Consider the following 14,591-nt stretch of genomic DNA (forward strand, 5'->3'; position numbering starts at 1 on the left):
AGGGAAATGGTTAATAGAGCCCTAGGGAAGCTGCACAGGAAGCAGCCAATTAGAGAGAGGCTGCGAGGAATGGCCAAACAGGGCCGATCAGGCCTATATAAAAAGAGTCGCAGGGGCAGAGCAGGGTCAGTTACTCCCTGGAGCTCAAGGAGGGCAGACTGCCTGCCTGCCTGCCTGCCTGCCTTGCTGGTGGAGGAAAGTTAGCACCCTAGACAGAGCAGTGCTGGTCAGGAACAGGGGAGGGAGAGGAAGCTCTTGGCTGGCTGCTTGCTAGGACTGGCAGGCTGAGGCCCTGAAGTGAGGGTGCAGAAGGTGCTGTAGTCACTGGGAAAGTGGCTGGACAGTTGACTGCAGTCACCATTGGGGACGTGGCTAAACTCTAGAACTGAGATATCTTCTGGAGTCACCAATGTGGTGAGTGGTGCCCCATCACAGTGTCCTAATCCTCATTCCCACTGTTTAGAAGAACATTTTACAATGTAATTCAGCCCAACTTCCTGATGATTTACCAGATGCTCAATGCTGCAACATGCTAAATATCCTCCCATTCATTGGTTTTAATGGGAGTCAAGGATGCTCAGTAATCTTAGGGCTGTTCTACACTGGCAGGGGGATCGATCCAAGATATGCAACTTCATCTACGTGAATAGTGTAGCTGAAGTCAAAGTATCTTGGATCGAATTACCTGGGGTCCACACAGCGCGGGATCGACAGCCGCAGCTCCCCCATCGACTGCACTACCGCCGCTTGCTCTGGTGGAGTTCCGGAGTCGACGGTGAGTGCGTTCGGGGATCGATATAGCGCGTCTTAACGAGACGCGATATATCGATCCCGGATAATCAATTGCTACCCGCTGATACGGCGGGTAGTGAAGACGTACCCTCAGACTAAGCACTAGGTTTCATCTAAAAATGTGCTGAGCACCTCACAAGATCAGGCCCTGGTAGAGATGGTTGCCATTTTCTTCTAACACTCAATAAGGATATTAAAGGATATTAAGCTAATTTGTCTACTTTACTGTATATCATCTGCCTAGATCCTTGCCTGACCTCCTGCTACAGATTAAAAGAAAATTGGATGTGTGTGTATCTACATATTCATAGTGGTCTCACTACATCTGGGTTGAAATGCACTGGCAGGGTGTGTGGAGAGAAGCTTTGACAGATCCTTGCTCACTTGTAATTTTTGTGCTTGTTAACATTTCTGGATTAACAGCCCAGGAGAAAGTGAAGGTCTCAGCCTAGCTACATAATTAATAAAAAGCACTTACATAGGGGAAGCTACGCTTTCAGTGCCACAAACTGTCACTTTTCAGCAACATGGGCACTGCTACTGCATGCTAAATTATTCCTTGGGTGGAACAGCAGGGATGAAGTAGCTAGAGGCAACACCAGTCAGAGAAACAGGTAAAATAACTGGAAGCCAGGCTGAAAAGACATTGGCTCCTCATTTCCCTTCTCCATCAAAAAAATCACCCCATAACAACCCAAGTCCCAGTACACTTCCTCTCACACCTGCCTCATGTCTGAGAGTAGTGGCTAAATCTGCACTGAACAGATCTAAATTCTTGCTTAGATCTGAGGACCAAGCAGACTTCAGGTCCCTAAGGCTCACTTTTCTCATACTCTCTCACATGGCAGCATTGAGTGTGCAAGGACGAGTGAAGACCAAGCAAGGTTAGAACACAGACTGTACATCTGCCGTGGGGGCAGCATGTAGCAGAGGTTCTGCCATTTAGCAGAATTAGACCTGTTGCAAACAATATATAAAAGCAATTAATACACTGAATTTCAAGGCCAAGTAGGTTGTAGCTTAGTACACAGACCCATAGACTTTGAGGCCAGATGGGACCATCGAGATCGTCTAGTCTGACCTCCTCATGTTGCAGGTCACAGAACCTTTCCACTTTCCAAAGAGCAGCAAGTACAGAGTTAAGGGACTTAACAAAGCTAAGGTTTTTGTATTAACCAAGTAATTGGTTACTAGACATAGGGTCTCTGGGCTGGAGCCTGGAGTAGTGGGCAGGCCTGAGTTTCCCTACCAGCCGCTGAGGAAGTGGCACAGTCACGGTGGATCAGAAAACTGCCTGAGACTGTTTGTCCAGTGGATCTTTGTTACCCTGGAAAAGGCAAACTATAGTGCCCTGGCCAGAAAGAAGACCACCGGCTCCTCCCCAGCATTGCTCATGCATCTATTTAGATGTCTTGAGAGATCTGAAACTGTTTCACCATGCAGTTATCCCAGTCATCACAAACAACTATTTATATTTCTAATAATTGAATCCCCCATTACTATTACCTGTCTCTTCCTAATAATAGGGATCCACTCCTCTAGAGGGGTATCCTCAGTGCGAGGTCTCTGAGGGCCATGAGCTGCTTGCACACCTATGCCCATCTGCACACAAAGCAGGTAATTGTACATGCTGCATTCAGTCCCACTCTGCTGCTGGAGTTCTGCCTCCGTTATTTTTACACTTGCAGGGTTTTGTTTGTTCTTTGTGGGGGGGGGGGTTGGGGGGGTGAATAATTAGCCTAAGTTTAAAGTATGTTTGTTAGGTGCATCTGGCGCTCATGCTCCCTCTTGAAACTCCCTTGCAAAATTTCCATTTCCTGCTCCTGTTCACTCGCTAGCTGCTCTGGTTGCTTAGGAACTGGTTTTTTAAACCCCTGTTCTCTGAGCCCTGGTCTACACTACGAGTTTAGGTCGACTTTAGCAGGGTTAAATCGAATTAAGCCTGGACACGTCCACATGACGAAGCCCTTTCTTTCGACTTAAAGGGCCCTTTAAACCGGTTTCTTTACTCCATCTCCGACGAGGGGATTAGCGCTAAAATCGGCCTTTGTGGGTTGGATTTGGGGTAGTGTGGATGGAATTCGACGTTATTGGCCTCCGGGAGCTATCCCACAGTGCTTCCTTGTGACCCGCTCTGGACAGCACTCTCAACTCAGATGCATTGACCAGGTAGACAGGAAAAGCCCCACGAACTTTTGAATTTCATTTCCTGTTTGCCCAGCGTGGAGAGCACAGGTGACCACGGAGGGAGGGGGAAGCAAATGAATACAGAACAAATCTGGTCCATCTATTTTTTACATCTTAAGCTGGCAGCAGATGGTGCAGCAAGGCTGATAGCCCTCGGCATCTTCTGGGTGCTTGGCAGAAGATACTGTACTACTACTGCTAGCCATCATCGTCAAGACGGTTCAATGGGACTGCCGGCAGGACTGAATCTCCAGGAGACAAAGCATGTCTGCCCAGGTGCCTATGATTGAACTGGAGTACGACGACAACGGATACCAGCTGTAATACACCAACTACTACCAAAAGGCAAGGGGCTGCTGCTGTGTAGCAATGCAGCCCCATGTCAGCCAGCACCCAGATCGCCGATGAAGGCTACCAGTCATACTGCACCGTCTACTGCCAAAAGGCAATTAGCTGCTGCTGTGTAGCAATGCAGTACCACGTCTGCCGGCACCCAGATGACATATGGTGACGGTGAGCTGAGCTGAGCAAAGCGGGCTCCATGCTTGCTGTGGTATGTTCTCTGCACAGGTAACCCAGGTAAAAAGGCGCGAATCGATTGTCTGCCGTTGCTCTGACGGAGGGGGAGAGGCCTGACGGCATGTACCCAGAACCCCCCGCGACACTGTTTTGCATCATCAGGCATTGGGTCTCAACCCAGAATTCCAATGGATGGCGGAGACTGCAGGAACTGTGGGATAGCTACCCACAGTGCAACGCTCCGGAAGTCGACGCTAGCCTCGGTACTGTGGACGTGGTCCGCCGGCTTCATGCACTTAGAGCATTTTATGTGGGGACACACACAATCGACTGTATAAAACCGATATCTATAAAACCGGCTTCTATAAATTCAACCTAATTTCGTAGTGTAGACATACCCTGAGTTAGCCCTGTCCCCTTGTCAAAGCATCTTAAAGGGATTAGGGAATCATAGGATGGCAGACTAGTGCCTCAGTAGGGAGCTCTCAGCCTTGCCTAGCAAGCCAGTAGGCTCAGGATACACTCCCTAAAACAGACCACACTGTAAACTTCAATCAAGCAGGCACACGGCTAGCAAGCAATCATACAATAAACAACTCACCCAGAGTCACAAAATCACTCCTCTTTCACCTGGAAAACCTGCTAGGCCACTCCTATTTTTTTCTCCACCCCGAGGCATACCACTGATAGAGCTACTGAAGTGAACTAAAAGGATGTGAACTCCAACTTTGGAAATATGTACAACACAAGGTGTGATCTTGAGAGAACTAGATACTTTCTTTTTTCCTATGTGAGGGACCATAAATCTGGGTTGTTTTGTCTTCGTGGTATGCTCCCCAGCCTGCAAGGCTTGCTTCCAGAATGAGTATGCAAGGTCTAGAGTGAAAATTGGTTTGGCATTCAGCATGTTTGTACTTATCCACTCCCTACCTTCAGACACGACATGGGAATGCCACCCAATTTTGCATTGTGCCCAGTAGTGGCAGTGTTTCACGTCCTCACAAGGAATGTCTGGAGACCTGTTTTGTAAAATCTTACTAAGGGGATGATACCAGTGGCTGGCACTAGCAATCCGAGCTGATGGAGATAATTGATTGTGGCTGGCCACTGCCGGGAAACAACTGATACAATGCAGTATGGGGTCTTTTGAAACCTTTGCTACAGTAGTACAGATATGACTAGAACCATGCCTATTTTGAACCCTGGGAAGAGCAGGTCTCTGCACAGTGTGTTTGATGTTCAACAACTGGCAGGCATACATTCTTTCCAACAGGTGTCAAGTGATGAGTCAATCTGTTTCTCTGGACAAGACCCAGATTAGGATGTTGTCAGTGAATGCTTGGCTTGCAACCTGAGCCTTATTGTGATGACTATCAGCTGTTAAAGACTCTGGCTGCAAAGGGTAAGTCAAAGGGAAGTGTTGTACAGGAATGGGTAACTGTTCCACATAAATGCTCACTTGTCTATTGTCACGGTGAGGATTTAATTGGTTTTGGAAGAAAAGGTACTGAAATCTTCTTTGGGAACCTCTCTTCTAGATTTTTCCTTCTGCTAGGGGAAACGGTCTCTTATCGAATACCATTAGTGTGAGTAGCAAGGATTGCTATACTGGATTTGATAGTGAGGAAGGAGGTCTCTCCACATTCTCAGATATTAATTTCTTTAAATGTTTCCTTAAAAAGCCTTTCATTTGTAAATCTGGATCTACAGGATAGTTGTTTGGTATGATTTATTGCTATAAATGGGTGAAGCAATGTCTTCTTGTAGCCATTGAGTTGAGTCATTGCTCCTGTCACAAATCACACAAAGACACAGGAAAATTGTCAAGAAAGCATATTTTATGCACCACTGCCAAATTTTGATCAGACAGTGAACCCACAATCTCTCACACTAACAGTAAGGATTGTATCCTTAGATAAGCCACTTGTTTGCCACCAAATAGGCTTTCCTTACTAAGTCAGGAATACTTGTCTTCTAAATTGCTACAGTCAAGGATTTGAAATTACTGTGTAGTGTGTCCTCACTCTTATGGTCTCGGGAATCTTTTGGAAGGAAGTTGCCTTCAGAAAGTGTGACTGTTTCATGGGTGGAGCTACTACTACACCATCCTTAGGTTCCCAAACCTATGAAGTATCTTTGCTTTTATATAAAATCTTAGTTTAACATACCCAGGTCTTATGAGGTCCTCAGAGGAAACTCTACATTATTTTGTTTGAGGGGGAAGACAATGATTCATGCAGGGTTTGGTGTTTTTTGGTGCAGGCAGGGAGAGGTTGATGAATATGGTACTTCCCCAGGCACTTTAGATGCAGTGAGGTAGCAAACTGTTTATTCTAAAAAAAGAACAGGAGTACTTGTGGCACCTTAGAGACTAACAAATTTAAGGTGCCACAAGTACTCACCAGAAGTTGGTGGGAGGAAGGAGGGGGAATGGTTAATGGTGCCACAAGTACTCCTGTTCTTTTTGCGGATACAGACTAACATGGCTGCTACTCTGAAACCTCTTTATTCTAAGGATCACTCAACCAAGGACAGGTAGGACAACAAATATCCTGTTTGTGGGAATGCCTGCCTGCTCCCCTAGGCTGTCTAGCAGCCATTTGAGTGCTTTAGGAGAGACCTAATACCTTCTCATGGGACTTTACTCAGTACACCAGGAGTATTTAACACAGGAAAGGATTTCTCACTTGTCATCCCATGATGGTGAAGCTGTGTGGGGAACGGAGTCCTCATGAGCCTCTATTCTGGGCAGAGGCCCAGATCTACAAAAGGACTTAGGTATTGTGATGCTGAGTGTTGCATCACCTAACTTTTAGGTGCCTAGAAAATCACAAGAACACCAATGTAAGCCACAAAGCCCGAGTTTGGCATGGATATCCCTATACAACGAATAGGGAGAGAGAGGTACCTTAGAACATGATTCACAAAAGTCAAAACGCTAGGTGGGGAGCTGCCTAAGAGTCATTGGGAGATACTGACGAGAGGGATGGGTCCTCTTAAGCCTCTCTTGGATATAGAGGCCTAAGTCGGGCTGTCTATGCACTGTGGGGGGAGGGGGAAGGATTGATCTAAGTTACGCAACTTCAGCTACGTGACTAATGTAGCTGAAAGTCAATGTACTTAGATCTACTTACCCCGGTGTCTTCAGCGGTTGATTTATTGCATCTAATCTAGATGCAATAAATCAACCCCCGCTGGATCGATCGCTGCCTGTCAATCCAGCCAGTAAATGTAGACATGCCCTAAAAGTCACTGGACCAGAGAGAGAATGACTCTGTAGCCTAGTGGTTAGGGCACCCATCTGGGAAGTGGCACCCAGTCCAGTCCCCCTGCCCCAATGACTCAATTATTTATCCTCAGTGGAACAGTTTCATCAGGAGAATGAGAGAGCCCCACATCAGAATATCCCATAGCTCACCTGAGAGGTGAGAGAATGGAGAGAAGTTGAGCTATCTGCAGGGCAGGCAGCTACAGATCACTGAAGAATGATGACCTGAAAGATGGCCTAGAAGGCCAGAGCCAGTCCACAGGCCAAACATTTGATTTATCTGGATCATCTCTAAAGATAAAGCATGACCCTAGTTCAAAAAAGCAAGAGATATCATAATGAAAACCTGTATTTCACATGGTGGCACAAAGTGCTGCTAGGCATACATTGCAAGTGCTTGCTTAAAATAGATGTGGTTTGGCCTTTTCTCTACCCCACACACAAAATATTTGTTACAGAATGGAGATGTACATCAGTTACCTTCCAAAACTCAGTCAGCAAATGCAGAGTAGCACCTAGTCAGTCAAGTATTCCAAAGGATTTGACCAGTACAAGACTATTTTAAATAACATTCATCTGCCACCTTTGTTTTTTATTCTGAGTTATTAAACCAAAACAATAAGTACTCAAACCACCACAGCCACTAAATACAGTTTATTTTTACTTAAGATTTAATGTGTACTGAATACACTGCACATCACTAAAAGCTTATTGCACAATCAAAAGCAATAGTGATAGCAGAACAGCAATGATTTACTAGAAAACACAAGTAAAGAGCATACCTGATATACAATAAGCTTTGATGAAAGGATACTCTACCCTTATAACCAGCTGAAGTACCTGTTTTGTAACATACAAGGTTCTTTCTTCCTCAAAAACAGCTTCATGAAAGGAGGAATTCTCTATAGAGGTGTTTCATAGGCTGCTTTTACTTTCTAGGCACATCTTTTGCTCAAGTTCTAGGATGGATATTTATCAGATCACTAAAAAACAACAGAGGGTCCTGTGGCACCTTTAAAGACTAATAGAAGTATTGGGAGCATAAGCTTTGCAATATACAAAAACCTGTAGGAGAACACTTCAACCTCCCTGGCCACACAATAGCAGATGTAAAGGTAGCCATCTTACAGCAAAAAAACTTCAGGACCAGACTCCAAAGAGAAACTGCTAGCTCCAGTTCATTTGCAAATTTGACATCATCAGATCAGGATTAAAACAAAGAGACTGTGAATGACTATCCAACTACAGAAGTAGTTTCTCCTCCCTTGGGCCTGGTCCACACTAACCCTCCCACTTCAGACTAAGGTACGCAAATTCAGCTACATTAATAACGTAGCTGAATTCGAAGTACCTTAGTCCGAACTTACCGCGGGTCCAGACGCGGCAGGCAGGCTCCCCCAATCGATGCCACATACTCCTCTCGCCGAGCTGGAGTACTGGCGTCAACGGCAAGCACTTCTGGGATCGATCCCAGAAGATCGATTGCCTGCTGCCGAACCAGGAAGTAAGTATAGACCTACCCTTGGTGTTCACACCTCAACTGCTAGCAGAGCACCTCACCCTCCCTGATTGAACTAACCTTGTTATCTCCATACTGATTTATACCTGCCTCTGGAGATTTCCATTACTTGCATCTGAAGAAGTGAGGTTCTTACCCACGAAAGCTTATGCTCCCAATACTTCTGTTAGTCTTAAAGGTGCCACAGGACCCTCTGTTGCTTTTTACAGATTCAGACTAACACGGCTACCCCTCTGATATCAGATCACTGCAGCTTATTAGGCATGAAGAGATACATTCATCACAAGAGTTTTATATGGATCCTGCAACCCTAAGATAAATATGCTGCACTTAGGTGTCACACTTATTCAACTTCAAGTAAATAATTATAGCCAGCTAGTAATGCATTTTGAATAATTGGTACAATTGAATATTTATGCCAAAGATACTCCAATATTTTTCAAAACTGAGGGTACTTTGAATAAAGTGTAAACAGAGAATTGGGGGAAAGAGGAAGCAATTATAGCAATAAAAAGCTAGAAAGAGACACCATGTGGGGTTTTCAAAAATGCCAACATGATTCAGGAGCACAGGTAACTGAAAGTCAATTGGACTTGTGCTCCCATGTCACTTAGGCTCGGATCCACAAAGGGACTTAGATGCTGTGACTCTGAGCATTGCAATGCCTCACTTTGAGGTGCCTAGAAAAATCACAAGAACAACACTGCAATCCACAAAGCCTGAGTTAGATGCCAAAGCTCCTATTCACTGAATGGGGAGAGGTGCCTTAGAATGCAACCCACAAAAGTCAGCAGGCTAGGTGGGGAGCCACTTATGCTAGCCAATGGAAAATGCCAAAGAGAGGGTTGTGTGTTGAGCCTGCCTATCTCGGAGTGATCCATGAAAAAGAACCCTTCTTTTGGAGTTAGATGGCTTAGGTGTCTAAGTTATTTCTTGTAGGAATGAGTTAGGCACCTGCCTCATTCCACACGAAAGTAGCTGGAAGATGAGGAGCCCACCTTATAACTTTTCACCTACTGCACTCACCTGGGATATGGGAAACCCAGGTTCAATTCCTCTCCACACATACTTAATGGGGAAAAGAGGATTTGAACAGTGGTTTCCCACTTCTCAGGAGTGTATTCTAACCACTGAGTTTTGGGATAGTCTGATGGGTGAGGGGAGGGGGCTCCCTCAGTCTCTCCTGTTGAAGCTGTTCTGCTATGTATAATAAAGAGTGATTGGACCAGGGGGACTGGACCCTGGGTCTAACCCCCAGGCTAGAGTCACTCTCTGGCTGGCCCAATGAGTATTTAAATATTTATCCACAGTGGCACCCTCATTGGGACAGCAAGAGAATTAACTCTGTAGCTTAGAGCACCCACCTGGCAGGTAAAATTTTCCAAAAATTTAGGCATTGGCCTATAATTAACCTTCACCTTGTATAACTGAATACAATTCTCCTTGCCCCCCACACCTCAAATAGGGAAGAAACAGATGTGTAGAAAAGCAGTATGAGGAGGGGGAAGGAGAAATATTCCTCACCCACGCCACTTCTAAAGGAACTGCAAGGAGAGGGGAAAGGAAAGAAGATATTGCACTGGAGTTAGAGCCACAAACTCACATCATCACATCTTGAAATGGCCTTGTAAGGTTTGCAATGTTATGTCAATTAAACATCATCATCCAATACTGATGCTATATCATAATGCAAAATGCCAGGAAGCATCAAAACATAGTATTGCAATGTTGGGGCTCAGATGTAAAGTTCTCAGAATAATTTCTGCAGATGGCTTAGAAGTATTATTGCTACATTTGTGCATTAGCATTATGTCAGGATAAAGTGTGCACAGATTAATAACCAAGCCCACAGTTAACTTGCCCTGAAGTCCATTAATTCTTTCAAAATTGGTTTATTATTGCTGCAGAAAATAGGATGCACACAAGTAGGAAATGAACATCATAATCTGTGTGAACTAAATGCTGAAAGAAAACTAGTTCCTTACACATCACACTAAATTAGAAAAATGAGGTCAAGTTACAGGTTCAAGTAGAGTTGACAGCTCTGCAGAACAAAAAAGGCTTAAAACTGCAAAGGGTACCAGCACTTGTTTGAACCCAACCCACTGTAGAGAAGGTAGAACAGATAAATCCCTGTAAGAACTAGAAGTTTAATTCTGTGCTTCAGTTGGTAGAGAGTGGAGGGGAGAAACGAACACTCTGTCTTTGCAACTCTTAAACTGTTTAATGTAGGTGTTTTGAATCCAATGTTAGTGAAATGTGTCAGACACTTGAAACAAAAGGTCCCCTACTTATCTACAAGATAGGGCTGCAGAAATATGAATTACATATACCTCACAATTGTTGTATGCAGTGTTGTTGTAGCTGTGTTGATCCCAGGATCTTAGAGAGACAAGGTCGGTGAGGTAATATCTTTTACTGTACCAACTTCTATTGGTGAGAGAGACAAGCTTTCAAGCATACCAAGAGCAATCCCAGACCTGAAGAAGAGCTCTGTGTAAGCTCAAAAGCTTGTCTCTCTCACCAACAAAAGTTGGTCGAATAAAAGATATTACCTCCACCCACTCTCTCTCTCATACCTCAATGAGGACTTACAACTATTTCTAAAGGAGATACCACCAAAAAACCACAACAAAACAATCCATGAAGGCCAATCAAGCATGAAGATTTTTCCTTTGGTCTTGTGCTGATCAACTGGAAAGGCCAAAGGTTCAATGAAGTCCTAGATTTATAATATTTTGCCCCTTGAACCTTTAGCCTTTCCACTTGATCAGCACAAGACCACAAGATAAATCTGCTGTCAGGGATGCCTCCCCAGTACTTTAAACAATTTTGAAACAGGAGAGTGGTTTCAGTTTTATCCATTAAGGAAACCTCCAGTTAGAACAACCTGTAGTCCCAGCAGGGTGTATTTTAAATGGACCAAGTGGAAGAGCAGCATTGTCATCTCTAAAGGCTACAGCCAATATATACGTTTATGTTTAGCTTTTAGCTGGTTTGGGTTGGGATTCTCTCAGTCAGGACAAGGGGAATGCTGTGAGATGAGGGTTTGTACATCCTTATCTGACACAATGGGGCTTATGGATTCTTGAAGAACTTCAGGGAAACCAATATTTTTACCTGCTGATCCAAAACCTGTAAAACTTTGGATACAGGCAAGATCTTAATTGGCTATAAGATGAAGAATCAGTCTCCTATTAATCCAAGGACAAATACTGTTAGCTAAAAGGATCGATGGACTATTGATGACAGTGACTGAAGTGTTTGGATAAATACTGAGATACTACAATATTTTTTTTTTAAAAAGGTCTGAAGAAATCCAGGGCCCACTATTTTATAGTGTAGCCTAACATGTAATTTCTCAAAGATCAAAGGGAAAAGAATGTATGTGCTCTAAACTAGAGAATGGAACACAGGGATCAGAAACCTTTGGCACGCAGCCCGCCAGGGTAAGCTCCCTGGCAGGCACATCCCTCGGCCCATGCCGCTTCCCGCAGCACCTATTGGCCTGGAGCGGCGAACTGCGGCCAGTGGGAGCTGTGATCAGCCGAACCTGTGGACGCAGCAGGTAAACAAACCGGCCCGGCCCGCCAGGGTGTTTACCCTGGGGGGGGGCCACGTGCCAAAGGTTGCCGATCCCTGGTAACATCAGCAGAGGTATTGAAGTTTCTCTAGGAAGAAAAAAAATGGTAAATTTATTACCTAAGTAACTTTTAAACAAGATGATTATGAAAATGTTCATTTGCTATACAATTGTATGGGACTTAGCTTCCAGTTGGTATTACATGCAGCATTTTGAATACAAAAGTTCTGAGATTTAACTTTGTATAATGTTTTCCAGAAAGTCCTGAACAGACAAACACTGTTCTATGATTTACCACAGAAACTAAGTACATGGGGAAATATAAGAGTAGGTGTATATAGTTTACTCCATTGTCCATCAACATTAGGAAAAAAAAAATCTCTAAGTCAGATATGTATCTGAAAGAATACCAATTACACCTCTACCTCGATACAACGCTGTCCTCGGGAGTCAAAAAAATCTTACCGCGTTATAGGTGAAACTGCATTATATCAAACTTGCTTTGATCCACCGGAGTGCGCAGCTCTCTCCCCTCCATCCCCCCGGAGCACTGCTTTATCGCATTATAACTGAATTAGTGTTATATTGGGTCGCGTTATATCGAGGTAGAGGTGTACATTCCACTTTGCGCAGCTGTTCTCTTTGCTTGGTTATGTTAGTGTTGAATCCTAGTCTTTCAACAACACATGATGTGGAAATTGACAGGAATGAGAGCTGGGGAGACTATTTCTGTATGACAAAGCACCAGGGCTAAGAATTAAAATAAATAAAATAATTCTAAAAAATAGATTTGATGCTGGGTTTGAGAAAATTGCACTGGTTTTAATTTAAGCTGTTTTTAAACCAACTTAAGCAAAATTTTGTGTGGACACTTATTTTGGTTTAGCTTAAACAGATTATTAAACTTAAGTTAAACCAAAATATAAGGAGTGTCTATGGCCTGGTCTACACTACGGGTTTAGGTCGACTTTAGCAGCGTTAAACCGAATTAAGCCTGGACACGTCCACACAACGAGGCCCTTTCTTTCGAATTAAAGGGCCCTTTAAACCGGTTTCTTTACACCACCTCCGACGAGGGGATTAGCGATAAAACCGGCCTTTGCGGGTCGGAATTGGGGTAGTGTGGACGGAATTCGATGTTATTGGCCTCCGGGAGCTATCCCACAGTGCTTCATTGTGACCGCTCTGGACAGCGCTCTCAACTCAGATGCACTGACCAGGTAGACAGGAAAAGACCCGCGAAGGTTTGAATTTCATTTCCTGTTTGCCCAGCGTGGAGAGCACAGGTGACCACGCAGAGCTCATCAGCACAGGTAACCGTCATGGAGTCCTCCCAGGATCGCAAAAGAGCTCCAGCATGGACCGAACGGGAGGTACGAGATCTGCTCGCCATATGGGGAGATGAAGCAGTGATAGCTGAACTCCGTAGCAGTAAAAGAAATGGAAAAGTATTAGAAAAGATCTCCAAGGCCATGAAGGACCGAGGCCATAACAGGGACACACAGCAGTGCCGCGTGAAAATTAAGGAGCTAAGGCAAGCCTACCACAAAGCCAGAGAAGCAAACGGAAGGTCCGGGGCAGAGCCGCAAACTTGCCGCTACTACGCGGAGCTGCATGCGATCCTAGGGGGTGCAGCCACCACTACCCCAACCGTGTGCTATGACTCTCTCACTGGAGAAACACACAGGGAAGACGGTTCGGGGAACGAGGAAGATGACGATGGAGGTACTGTAGGTAGCTCACAGCAGCAAGGAAGCGGAGAAACCGGTTTCCCCAACAGCCAGGATATGTTTGTGACCCTGGACCTGGAACCAGTAACCCCCGAACTCACCCAAGACCCTCAGGGCACACAGGAGACCTCTGGTGAGTGTAACTTTGTAAATATTTGTAAACATTACAAAAAAAAAGCAAGCAAGTCTGTTAACGTGTATGGGGATGGGGCGGAAATCCTCCAGGGACATCTCCAGAAAGCTCTCCTGGTTGAAATGGGGTGATTTTATTAAGGGGGACATTCAGAGGCGCCCGTTCCTGCTCTTCTGACCAGAAATGTTCCCCGCTGTTAACCACGCGGTGGGGGGGAGGGGTGAAGTGATCATCCCAGAGAATCGTGTGTGTGTGTGTGGGGGGGGGTGGTTTACTTGTGTTTGTGCCGCATGTTAACCGGGAAACCGCAGCCCCCTCCTTTTACATTGAAACCCCATTTTAAATGGACAACCCAATTCATCCTTGATATGGGAAATGCGCTGCTGTTTGCAACCTTTCCCGCATGTTAAGAAGGTTAAAAAAGCCAAAACACTGTGGCCTACGATGGCTGCCTGCAAGCCGAAATATGCGACCTTGTAATGAAAGAGTGTACCCATTGTTCCCTAAAATGTGTCCTTTTTAACCACCTCTCCCTTCTCCTCCACCAGCTGCAAATGTTTCTCCTTCGCAGAGGCTCGTGAACATTAGAAAGAGAAAACGTAAGACGAGGGACGAGATGTTCACGGAGCTGCAGATGTCCGCCCAGGCTGATAGAGCACAGCAGAATGCGTGGAGGCAGTCAATGACGGAGATGAGAAAAGCCCAATATGAACGAGAGGAGAGGTGGCGGGCTGAATCGCGGGAAGAACAGAGCAAGTGGCGGGCTGAAGACGATAGGTGGCGTCAGCTTGCAGACAGACGGCAAGAGGCAATGCTCCGTCTGCTGGAGCATCAAAGTGATATGCTCGAGCGTATGGTTG

This window comes from Malaclemys terrapin, chromosome 3 (assembly GCF_027887155.1).
Source record: "Malaclemys terrapin pileata isolate rMalTer1 chromosome 3, rMalTer1.hap1, whole genome shotgun sequence".
Classification (NCBI taxonomy): Eukaryota; Metazoa; Chordata; order Testudines; family Emydidae; genus Malaclemys; species Malaclemys terrapin.